This window comes from Balaenoptera borealis, assembly GCF_965194805.1.
Source record: "Balaenoptera borealis genome assembly, chromosome: 9".
Lineage (NCBI taxonomy): Eukaryota > Metazoa > Chordata > Mammalia > Artiodactyla > Balaenopteridae > Balaenoptera > Balaenoptera borealis.
Window position 1 is genome coordinate 68,447,904 of NC_138873.1, and position 13,690 is coordinate 68,461,593.

Genomic DNA, 13,690 nt, shown 5'->3' on the forward strand with positions numbered 1-13,690 from the left:
GAAGGGAGCCAGCAAGGAGGTTTAGCTCACAGACTGCTGATGAGCCACTGCACAAACTAACTGACTACTGTCCTGCTGTCATGTGTGTGTGTGTGTGTGTGTGTGTGTGTGTGTGTGGTGCTGGTGTTCTGACCCATTTCATTGCTTTCTGAGGGTAGAAGTTGTGGGTCCAGGGTAATATCCAATCACAACTCTCTCCCCTTATTTAGGGCACTGAGGGGGCATATTTCTCTCCTTATGATATAACATGAAAAGCAAGTAAGCATGATTTCTAAACCAAAACAGCTTTTCATTGGGGATTTTTAGGTGTTATACACACTCCTTCATTCTGAGAAGGGGAATGCCTTGCTTAAGAGCAACTTACAAAGTTCCCAGCCCTCTTTCTTTGAGCAGGAAATTCCATGGTTCTGTGCTGGCTTCAGAGCAGTTCAGGCCCTGGGAGGTGCTTTCGCACAGTTCCTCCAGGACAGGAACCTGACCTACTTTGGGAGAGGAGGGATTGCTTTACTGGGGAAACGATATTTCTGTTGAAACCTAAATGGTGAGCATGATTTTTCCAAAAGAAGGAGAGGGTTAGGGAGGGCAGCATTCCAGGCAAGGAAACAGTTTACGTGGAGGCTTTGAGGCCTCAGGCAAGATCAATCCCAGGGCCTTCAGGGAACTGAAAGTTTCATGTGCTTGGCGTGCAGGGTAAGAAGAGGGGTGCTAGGTGAGACTGGAAGGAGAGGCAAGGGTGAGATCTTGTACAGCCTTGCAACGGTGGTGAATTTAGGGTTCAGGCCAGGTCTGGAATTAACAAGGTCAAGGAGGGACTTCCCTGGTAGTCCAGTGGTTAGGACTCGGTGCTTTCACTGCCGTGGGCCCAGGTTCAAGTCCTGGCTGGGGAACTGAGATCCTGCAAGCTGCATGGCGTGGCCAAAAAAAAAAAAAAAAAAAAAAATATATATATATATGTATATATAAACATTTTTTAAAAATTAAAAAACATTTTAAAAAATCAAGAAAAATAAACCAAAAACCAAGGTTAAGGATTCATTGGGCTAGGCTAGGGTGGAAGGCCATGACCAGAGCAGTTTATGTGTGAAATTTTTTCTGCCCTTAAGGTTTCAGTATGTAATTAGTTGACATTACAAAATAGATTAAAGTTTAATTTTCATGCCAAATTAGAAGATTGGCTTTTTTAAAAAATAAATTTATTTATTTATTTATTTATTTTTGGCTGTGTTGGGTCTTCATTGCTGCACACGGGTTTTCTCTAGTTGTGGCGAGCGGGGGCTACGCTTGGTTGCAGTGCATGGGCTCCTCATTGCAGTGGCTTCTCTTGTTGCGGAGCACGGGCTCTAGGCACGTGGGCTTCAGTAGTTATGGTGCATGGGCTCAGTAGTTGTGGCTCGCGGGCCTAGAGCACAGGCTCAGTAGTTGTGGCACACAAGCTTAGTTGCTCCGCGGCATGTGGGATCTTCCCAGACCAGGGTTCGAACCCGTGTCCCCTGTATTGGCAGGCAGATTCTTAACCACTGTGCCACCAGGGAAGCCCGAAGATTGGCTTTTTAAAAAAATTTATTTATTTATTTATTTATGGCTGTGTTGGGTCTTCGTTTCCGTGCGAGGGCTTTCTCTAGTTGCGGCGAGCGGGGGCCACTCTTCATCGCGGTGCGCGGGCCTCTCACTATCACGGCCTCTCTTGTTGCGGAGCACAGGCTCCAGACGCGCAGGCTCAGTAGTTGTGGCTCACGGGCCCAGTTGCTCCGCGGCATGTGGGATCTTCCCAGACCAGGGCTCGAACCCGTGTCCCCTGCATTGGCAGGCAGACTCTCAACCACTGCGCCACCAGGGAAGCCCCGAAGATTGGCTTTTTTATCCAACATTTTATTATAAAAATTGTCAAACAAAGAGAAAAATGGGAAGAATCACCTGTATTCTACCATTAATGTTTTGCTCTCTTTGCTTTATCACATATCTGTCCATCTAGGCATTCCCCTCACTGTCCATCAATCCATCTTATTTATTCATTTATTTTTTTGGCTGCGTCAGGTCTTCCTTGTGGCACGTGGGGTCTTTGTTGAGGCATGTGGGATCTTTTGTTGCGGTGCGTGGGCTTCTCTCTATTTGTGGCGTGCGGGTTTTCTCTCTCTAGTTGTGACGTGCTGGCTCCAGGGCCCGTGGGCTCTGTAGCTTGTGGCACGCTGGCTTTCTAGTTGAGGCGTGCGGGCTTAAGCTGTCCCACAGCATGTGGGATCTTAGTTCCCCGACCAGGGATTGAACCCTTGTCCCCTGCATTGGAAGGTGGATTCTTTACCACTGGACCACCAGGGAAGCCCCCAGTCCATCTTATTTTTTGATGCATGTTAAAATAGTTGGAGACATCAGTCAACTTCATCCCTGGACACTTCAGTATGCATACCATTATCTAGAGTTTAATATTTGTTCATGGTTTTTTGTGTGTGTGTGGTAAAAGTCATATACAGTGATATGCAAACATCTTAAGTATTCCATTTGATGGGTTTTGATAAATATGTATGTAAAAATTTGAAGTTTCAAAAAAGATACAACTTTTACTAAAAATTATTATCATGTACTCTTATAAGGCCTTTACATTATACATGAAGTGGTATAATATCAATTCAAGGTAGATTGTGATGAATTAAGAATGTATATTGTAATCTTTAGTAATCACTTTAAAAATATTAGCCAAAAAGCCAAAAGAGGAGATAAGCTAGAATACAAAAAAAAAAAAAAAAAAAGAAAGAAGAAAACCAAAACAAAAAACTTCAACCCAAAGGAAGACCAAGTAAAAAACAATAGCAAGATGGTAAACTTAAATCTACCTATAACATAAACACACCAAATATAAAAGGAATGAACTCTTCAATTAAAAGACGGAGATTGTCAGCCTGGATAAAAAGCAAGACCCAACTATATGCTGTTTACAAGAGATGCACTTAAATACAGAGACATAGATAGATTTTTTTACCCTCTTTAATTTTTAAACTATTTCTCTATACCATGCAAACACTAAGCATCAGAAAGCTAGTATTTCTATATATCAGGTGAAGTAAATTTAAAGACAAAGAATATTTCCAGGAATAAAGAATGATATTGTAATAACAAAAGGTCAATCAATCAAGAAATCATAACAATCCCAAGTGTGTGATCACCTAATAACAGAGTATCAAAGTATACAAAAACAAAAATTGACAAGAGAGAAGTAGATCTGCAGTCATACTTGGAGATTTTAATACTTCTCTTTTGAGAAGAGATGTGATAGAATAAATAGACAAAAATATCAATAAGGATATAGGAGATTTGAATAACATTCTTACCAACTTGACCTAATTGACATATGTAGATGACTCAACAGTTGCAGAGTATACATTCTTTACAAGTGCACATCGGACATTCACCAAGATATATTTTATGCTACTGGGCTGTATGTGAAATTTAAAAAAATACCATTTATGAGAGCATCAAAACAAAATACTCAGGAATGAACAAATTTTACAAAAAATGTGCAAAACATCTATACTGAAAAATACAAAATATTATACAGGGAAATTAAAGATCTAAATAAACGGAGTGGAAATTGCTTATGATTAGAAGCCTTCATATTATTATGATGTCAACCCTCCATAAATTGATGTACACAGTCAAAACCATCCCAGTCAGAATCATGGCAGGATTATTTAAAAAGAAATGTATAAGCTGACTGTAAAGGTTATGTGAAATTGTAAAGGACAGAGAATAGCTAAAATAGCTTGAAAAAGGGCAAAGTTTGAGATGTCAAGAATTACTAAAAAGCTACAGTCATCAAGAAAGAGCGATACTGATGTAAGTAGATTAATGGAATAGAATAGAATCCAGAAGCAGAATCACACTTTTACAGTTAATTAGTTTTCAACAAAGGTGTCAGGGGAATCCAATGGGAAAAATGACAATCATGTCAACAAATGTGACTGGAATGAATAGACAATGTATGAAAAAATTGTCATTGTATAATCCCATTTGTAGTATATATGCACGACAAATTAGAAATTTTCACCCTATGTTATCCATGTCCTAGGAAATAAATTATGCGTCTGGACTGCTATACTAGCTTTCTCAAGCCACAGGAATATTATTCATTAAGAAAAACTTGTTAAGGGGCTGCAATAACATTGAGGACACAAGGGTATCATTTAGAAAATACTTTGAATTCATTAAATAATGCTTTACTTCCTGGATGATATAATAAAAATGGCCTTCTGTTTTTACAATGAGTTTAGTTCCTCCTTGTATATTGGTAGTAGGAGAAATTTCCAATTTCACTCATGACCAATGATACGTATTTGTGAAACTCCTAGCTGGGTGGAAGGGCAGGTTGCAAAAATGAAATCTCATAAGCTAATAGCGGAAGGCTTCTTTTAGATGCTGGAGGAATCAAATCCTTGATGTACATGGGAGCTGGCATTATTATTGTGACTAACAGAGGTTAATCAAAAGGGGAAGTTCCTGCCCCAACAAACTGAAATGTAAATGTGGTTAAGTTCTGAAAACTCTTCCCTCCTACACTTTGAGTTTTGAGAGGGATTTCTTGAGGACGAAAGATCCGGCTGCTCTGTGGTTGCAACTCCCCCATCCAGGAGGCTCTGTGATTAGATAAGGCTTGGTATTCCCCAGGGAGTTTCTGCTTCCAAAAGGGCCTATTGATTCTAGAGAATCAAGTTATAGCTGGAGTAGCTGTACAATTTCTTATTCCAATAATCCAGGAAAGTCTCCCAAAACTGGGTCAAAAATGCTCCCACCACGGAAGATAGGTTCTTTCTCCCATACAGTGTTAGAGAGAGGCACCATAAACTCTCTCTACCTCTTTTTTCATTTCTTTTTTTCTATCTCTATGGTGTTCTTTATAGTCTGTGCAGGCAATGACACTTCCATTACTATAACGTTACTTGAAGTGTTCAAATTCCAGGAGGGTTGATCAGAATCCATTTCTGTTTAGTTAACTAGCAGGCCTGAGGATACATTTTGAACACTGTGACTGTGGTTACTTTCTCAACTCCTCCACGAATTGTACAAATCAGCTCTTAGGAAGGATTACTTTTGTAAGTGGGTCATCTCAATCATTTTGCATTTATTCTTAGTTTGCTATTCCTGGAGCATGTACCAAGGGTCAAGCTAAGTGCTTTCCTTACATTATTCAGTATAATCCTTATGACACCCTTTCAAATGGATACTTTTATTTCCGCATTTTACGATTAACTTACTTTAGGACAGAGAGTTGGGTGGTGATAGAGTTGGACCTCAGACACAGATCTGAGCCCAGAAATACAAGCTCTTACAAACTCCTTCCTGAGCTCAGAGGATGATGTAATTCTGATCTTACCCCCAATCCCAGGTACCTGTCTGTAACTCCCTGTGTTTTTACTATCAACCGGTTGTCTAGTTTCGGCAGAAAAACTGTACTAGGCTGCGTGGGGTGAGATAAAGCAAAATACAAGAAATGGCGAGCTTTTAATCTAGTTAAGATCTAGTTAAGCAGCTGTTTTCAACTTAGGAGGTACACTAGAATCATCTGTGGAACTTTAACAAATACTGATGACAGAAATTCTGATTTAATTGGTCTAGGGGGAGGCCTGGGCATCAGAATTTTAAAAACTCCTCAGGTGATTCTAAGGTGCAGCCAAGGTGGACAACCACCTAGTGTGATTTGAAAACACTCATAAAATAACATCAAAACCACTACAATGTACAAAATGATATACTCTGAAATGTATTTACCTTACCTCATTCCACAAGGATGTGGCTAAAAAAATTATTCGGTACAGAATGAATTCCACTGAGGGGCACAGAGTTCCAGGTACTTGTCAAATAGGCCGTCAGATGGGCTGGGACACGTGAGGTCAGCATAGAAATAATTCAGGTACATTTTATTTCTCTGCAAGGCAGCATTGGCAGATTTTAGGAGAAATAGTTCTTAGAAAACGGTGATTGGTCCAGGTACTGTTTCTAGGTGGTTGATTGGTCCAAAAACTGTTTCCAGGGAGTTGGTTGGTCTGGAAGCTGTTTCCAGGCTGTCTGGCCCCTAGATTGCCTTGTCTCCAAGGGTTACTCAAGCTACAAAATGATAACGGGTCTCAGAAGCTTGTATGGAATGATAATTTTTTTCCCATTACGGAGGCTTATTGAAGAAAATACAAGTATTTGAAGGATGACTCATAGGCACATTGTACATTTCTTTGTTCCAACTTGCCTAAGGGTTATGAATTGCTCATAAAGCAGAAGCTTCCTAAATGACATTTTCACAAGTAGTGGAGGGGCTAAAGCCATGCCATGAAAAATTTCCAGCCATTAAAAGGGCAGCATTAAACTATTCAGTGCAGTTCAACTGCTGGAATATTTCCTGACTTTTCTTTCTCCTTCTCAAGAGCAGAAGAAGCTGCTGTCAGTTTAGTAACAGTAGGAAAAAACAGATAGTGTATAAAATGATGATGTAATAACAAAGAAAACCGAGAAAAAGGGTAAAATCACTGCAATTCTATAATCTTAATATTCAACTATTTTCATTTTTGCATATTTTTATTCTAACCCACGACCAATATTATTTGGATGATAACATATGTAAAATTTAAGGTTTGACTATCTAATCATATTTTTTAAATGGTGCTATCCGTTTTTCTTTTATTTTAGGCTGTGCCTTGCAGTACACAGGACCTTAGTTCCCTGACCAGGGATTGAATCCGTGCCCCTGCAGTGGAAATGCAGCACCTTAAACACTGGTTAGGGCCAGGGAAGTCCCCAGTTTCTTTATTTTAGAGTGGCTTACCAAGTTCCTCTAAAAGTATGACATCAACATGATTTATGAGTAAATTTAAAATTTTTAGCTTTAGATTCAATGAATATTTTTGAGTGACATACACACATTCTGGACGTTTATTTTACATAATTATCTTATTTAAAAAATAACAATAATAAGCATTTACGGAAGGCCACATTATGGCAGGCTCTGTTCTAAGGACAGGAGATATAGCAGGAAGGAAACAAAACAAAATTTTCTTACTCTAGTAGGGCAAGATAGGCAATTACAACCCTGACCGACACAGAATGCTTCTGTGCTCCGTGTGGTTACACATATTAACTCATTTCATTCTCTAAACAACCCTATGAAGTAGGTACTATCAGCAACTCCATTTTACAGGAGAGGAAACTAGTGCACAAAGAGGTTAAATAACTTGCCAAAGGTCACACAGTTAGTGAGCATTTGAGCTGGGATTTGTGGCACCACACGCTGCATGCTCAAATGCTATGTTCTCCTGTCTCTGTAATTAGCTTATGTATACTTATTCGATTGATGCAAGGTATCACAAGTTTTCCTTTTCCTTTCTCAAATATTTTCAATTTTTACTTCAAATATTTAATATTTCTCTATAAAGGTATTGGATTAGTATTACAGCCAACACTTTCCAATTACAGGACACTTACTGTGTGCCTGGTACTTTACTTACTTACCTGACGAAAATAAGGTGAAGGTTTTGTCTGGTGTACTTGCAAAAATTTTCCTTCAAAATAAAATGGCAGGTAGATAATATCTATAACCTCAAATTAGGAAATGAGCTAATGAAGTAGGCTCCGACCTTCTCTGCACATTAGAATCAACTGAAGAAAATTTTAAACTATATGGACGCTTGGGTCCCACCTCCAGGAATTCTGATTCAATTGGTCTGGAGTGAGTTCAGGCCACTTTGCTAATATGGTAAAGTGGCAAAGTGATAGAATGTTTAAAAGCCAGACGTTTAAAATCATCATCATTATTAAAAGCACGGCTTTGAATCAGACTGACTTGGATTAAATCCCACATCCACTCATTAGCTGTGTGATTATGGGCAAGTTTGCGCAGGGGAGGAAAAAATTCTCTACTCTCTTACGGGCTCCAGCTGGACCTGAGAATTAAACCGACACAAGAATAACAGGAAAAATGGGTACACGTTTTTATCAGATTTTACATGTACATTCACAAAAGAATGACAGCCCAAAGACGTGACCAGAGCAGGAAGCTTTTATACCTTTCAGACAAAGAAATGATAACTTCTGAAGAAATGACCAGACAAAGGGGTTTGGGCTGGCGCAGTAAGTCGTGGGGAAGTGACTAGGAGATACATGAGGGGAAGTTGTGGAAGATAAGGGTTATTTCAATAAGCTTGTTTGTACAGACCAATTGTACATTTCAATGTCGATTCCCCGGCTCTGGGGACAAGGATATTCTCTTCCTGGTCCAGCAAGGGCAACTTCCTCCTAGGAGATTTTATGTTCTGTTTTTAGGTAGAAAAGGGTAGATCAGAGAGCCCTTCTCACACCTGCTGGTTCTCAAATGCCTTCGGCTCAAAATGATCAACACACCAAAGCAATATATTTTGGGGTGGCACGTCCTGAACTCTTTAATTTCTGAATCTCTCTGCACTTCTCTTTCCTCATCTGTAAAGTGGAAGTAAACATTCACCTCGTAGAGCAGTTGTAAGAATTAAAGAGCACACGCGGGAATTCCCTGGCAGCCCAGTGGTTATGACTCTGCGCTTTCGCTGTTGAGGGCACCGGCTCGATCCACTGGTTGGGGAACTAAAGAGAGAGAGAGAGAACGAGTGAGTATGCAGATGGCCATCATTTTCACAGTCCTGGCACAAAGTGTGTGCCTAATCGGTGGTTCCTCTTATCTGTTCATGCATTAATTCCCTCGGCAAATACTTGCCGAGCACCCACCATGTTCCAGGCGTTGTTCCAAGTGCTGGGGAGGCAGCATTGAATAGAACAGACGAGGGGCTTGCCCTCTGAGCACTACTTTGAATTTTTTTTAGCATTAATAAAATGTGCTTAATCTCATGGTCCTTATATTACTCTATCCTGTACTAGGTCATCTGAACTTGGGGTCTCATCCTTACCTGCTCTCAGAGACCTTCCTTCATCAGTGGTCCCTGCTCCTCTCTACTGGCTCTTTGTCATATTCATTTAAACGTAACCACTTTTTTTTTCATATTAAAAAAAAAAAAAAAAATCCCCGAATCAGGGATTTTAGGCTTCAAGTTACCCAACGGTTTCTACTTTCGTCCTTGCATTTTTTTTTGCTTCCCAGGTAAGTATAGATGTTGTCTGCATGCACAGCCTCCACTCCCCAGGTTGGCTCCATCTGTTCTCGTTCACACTCCAGAGCACTGTGGTCAGGCTTCTGTCTCCATCACTCTACAGATATTACTCTCAGCAAGGTCGCTCCCTTCCTAAGACCATTTGATGACCCCAGATTTTCCTCGGGACGAAGTCCAAACTCTCTAAAATGGCACGTGGTCATTTGCAGCCTTCCCTCCCGTCTCTCCCTTTTCTGCCTGCTGCCCACTCCCCACACCCACACACACTGTGAGCTCCCACCCCACAGGACGGCTCGGAGCTCCCCAGAACCATTGTACTTCCACCTCCAGGCAGTGATGCTCTGTAGTGGTTTGTACCCGCTTGTGACAGTTTGGTGTACGTTTCTTCCCTATTATGTGTTTGGTGATGTCCTGTTGGTAGCCTAAAGTCGGCCATGGTGGGAGTATGTATATCAAGGAAATGGGCAAATTCTACAAACTAGGGCCTTCTTGCCTACCTCTAGAGAGATGGCTGTTAAATATCTACCACACACCATTGCTTCTAGGCCTGTGCACATATGTTCTCCCCTCCACCCCAGCTTGGCTCAGCTTAAATGTCCCTTCCTTTTGGAAGCTTCTCCTGACTCTTCAAGATTGGGATAGAGGGACTTCCCTGGTGGGCCAGTGGTTAAGACTCTGCGCTCCCAATGCAGGGGGCCCGGGTTCGATCCCTGGTCAGGGAACTAGATCCCGCATGCCACAACTAAGACCTTGTGCAGCCAAATAAATAAATAAATATTAAAAAAAAAAAAAAGATTGGGATAGATACCCTTCTCTGTGATTCTATGGAAACTTGGGCAGCACCCTCCCCCCATCCCCCTCCCCATGGCAAGTATCATACTGAATTTTTCTGTATCCTATACTGAGCAAGTGAAGTCTTTGAGGTCAGGGAAGGCTTCAAGGTGTGGTCCTCCAGTCAGCAGCGTGATCACCACTGGGGAAGCTGGTTAGAAATGCAGACTCTCAGGCACACCCCAGACTGATTGAATCAGAAACTGCATTTTAACAAGATCTGCGGGGATTGAGTGCATTTAAATTTAAGGTGCACTGCCTTAGGGGCCATCTCATCATTTTTCAAATGGAAAAACAAAACATCAGGGGCCTTGTCTTATTCATTGCCATTGTTCTCCACCTGGGATAGTGTTTGGCACTTAGCAAGGTGCCACATCGTATTTTGAAATGAAGCAGTACATGAGTAATCGAAATAATTAGCCCTCTCTATTAAACAAGAAGCATTTTAGGGTTCAAGAATGTGTCTTCATCTTTGCATCCCCTAGATTTCCTCATACACGTCAGCATTCAGTAGAAAGTGGAATAGGATGAACGAACTAGGCTTCAGTGCACTTTTGCTGATCCTAAAACTAGGGCCCAATTTAAGATATTCATCCTAGAAGTGAGGCAATGACCTTTGAAGCTATGGGTCTGTAGAATCCAAACCTGGAGTTTTGAGATATGTCACCAGAAACTTAAGATTTTTCCTAGCCATCAACCTGCTGCAATGTTCTACTCTTATTTCCTCATTTCTCCTAATACAGTGATGCCAAGCTTACCCCACCTCCTTCTTTCCTCTTCCTTTAGCTACAGCGTCAACACGCTACTTGCTCACAGACTCACACGCACGTTGAACACGAGGTAGAGTAGGAGGGTTATGCAGTGCAGTGGAAGGCACTTGGCATTTAGTCAGGAGACACTGGCTGTGTTCCTGCCTGTCACAACCTTTCTGGAGCCTTCGTCTTTTCCTCTGCAATGGGGAAAATGATATCTTCCCTATCTAATTCACCGCGTTTTTTGTAGGATCAAATGAGTTAACATAGGTGAAAGTGCTTTTATACATTGTAAAGCACTGCATAGAGTAGATGCAAAATCTCTCAGACAAATGGATCTCAAGCACACGCTACGGTTTAGTAACTCCCTAGCATGTGGAATATGCAAGGAGATAAAAGAATGTTCCAGTATGGAAGGGTATAGAAATCTAGAGGTTATTTATTTGGGGAACAGGATGTCTTACCTGTGTCCAGGCATGTAATTAGATAAAGATTACGGTTTTGCATTGCAAAGACATAAAAATAAAACATTGGCTTCGTATCAGATGTCACCTAGGAAATCTGGGGTGATTCCATCTGAGATGCCAGGTGTGCTATCAATCAGAAATAAAAAACAATTAATCTAAGAAGCAAATGATAAGGACACGTTGGTGGCTGATAACTGGAAAAACAGTTTCATTCCCTAATAGGATCTGATAGGCTCCAACTAATCTAGATGCAAAAAATATAGATCAATACCAAGCAAGAGTTCCTTTCAAATAGACAGCTACCAGTGAATATTGCAAACTGCAAGCATTGTTCGCCCGTTTCTTAGTGTTGGGACATCTCTTGCAGATGTTAATAATTATCTGCCCACAATAGGAAGGCTCTATGGTGTGGTCTTCCAATCAGCAGCCCGGGCATCTCCTGGGGAGTTGGTCAGAAATGCAGACTCTCAGGGCCACCCCAGACCTGTTGAATCAGAACCTGCATTTTAACAAGATCTCCAGGGATTGAGTGTATTTAAATTTAAGGCAGACTGCCTTAGGGACCATCTAATAATTTTTCAAATGGAAAAACAAAAAATCAGGACTTTAAGAGTGATTTTTTTTCTCCTCAAGGTCTAATAGGCATGGGAGGCAGAGCCTGGATTAGAAAAGAAAGTTTTCCGACTCTGTTGGAGGTTCCAGCATTGCTCACCACCTCACAGCCTGGTTCTTCAGCTTCTGGCTGTGAGGCTTAGGGCAAGTTTCTGAACCTCTCTGAGTCTGTTTGCTCATCTATGAAATGGAGATGGTAGCAATGTCTACCTCACAGAACTGTGAGGTTTAACACAAATTAGAAAATCTCTGAACATTTTTGTCCAAGGCATAATTCACATGAAAAGGTTTATTATTCTCTAATGAAAAGGCAATGTTCCACATAATTTAAACAGTAGAAGTAAATTTTTTATGGCACACAGAAGCAGATTGTTATTTATATCTCTGAAAATCTTCATGCCTTGACGGTAATGTTTGGAAAACAGTTATTTTTCCTTTTAACCTTTCCTATTTTCCAGTGAAGAAGCTTATATAAGCTACCCTGCAGAGGTGCTCTGCTAGTCACTGTAATTTAATCATCTTGAAGGTTAGGCTGACTTCTGTTATTATGAAAATGGTGAACCCGGGCCAAATTCAACCTTTGGAATAGGCACCCACATATGTAATTAAAGAACCTGACTCACTGACCTACTTTCTTGGCCACCAAAACAGGAGGAGACTGCATTTCCTAGTGTTCTGCTCCATCTAGTGGCCAAACATGGTACATGGCTCAATTTTCAGTTACAGAGAAATTATCGGGAATTCTACAATAGTTTTTTATGTTTTAAACACAAACACATCCAACTTCTCACTATTGAGGAGAAATGATCCAACATACACATTTTTAATACTGTTTGTTATACTTGAAATAATAGGCTTAGGATTCTTACAAATGTACCATACTAATGCAAGATGAGAGTGGGGAAACTGTGGGGAAGAGGAAGGGTCTGTGAGAACTCTGTATTTTCAGCTCAATTTTCTGTAAACATAAAAGAGTTCTAAAAAATAAATCCAATTGATTTAAAAAAAAATAGGCTTAGGATGTTTGTTGCTGGTTGGAAAGTTGGAGACTTTCCGATTTGGAAAAGGAAGACCAGAGTCATCTTTGATGCTTCTGTTGATGAAAAAATTAGTCAATAAGAAAGAAATAGAAAACCTTATTCCAGCCAACCTGAGGATTACAAGCCAGGAGACAGTCTTTCAGGAAGCTCTGAGGACTGTTCTCCTGTTAGAGGTTAAAGCACAGTTATAGAAGCTTTTGAGACAAAGGGTTATACATCGAAGTGACATCACGAATGTTTAAATAGTCCAACAAGGTAGGCAGCAGCTTATTGTGACCTCTTACAGGATTCAGAAAGGAATGTCATCTCCTAAGGAGTTACCTTGCTGGTGCCAGGAGGAAACTGCTTTTTTTTTTGGTGAGGAGGCATTCCTGTGTCTTCAAGTTAATGTATAATGCAGATGCACAATGCCCACTAAAGGGGAGGGGGAGTGGTTCAAATGGCAGAGAAAATTTTATGTTAAATTTTCCTTTTCTTGCCTTAAAATAATTTTATTTCATCACTTCCCTCATGCGATATCCATTATGTCATCAAACACTAAAAAATTAATTTCTCAAGAAATTAGCCAGTGTTGGGGAGGAAGACATTTTCCTCTACCCTTCTAGGTTTTTCTGGCTGGTCTAAGAATTAAATTGGCACGAGACAGATTAACAGGAGGCAATCAAACAAAGTTTAATAACATGTCTACATAGGAGAGACCCAGGAAAACTGAGTAATTCACCAAAATGGCCCAAACCATTAATAAACCTTAATACCACCTTCAGCTAAAGACAAGAGATGTTGGGGGTAGTGGTTTGAGACTTGAGAGGGGAGAAAGGCAGTTGACTTGGAGATAAAAAAAGCAAATATTTGGTAAATAAATGCTTGCCCAGGCCATG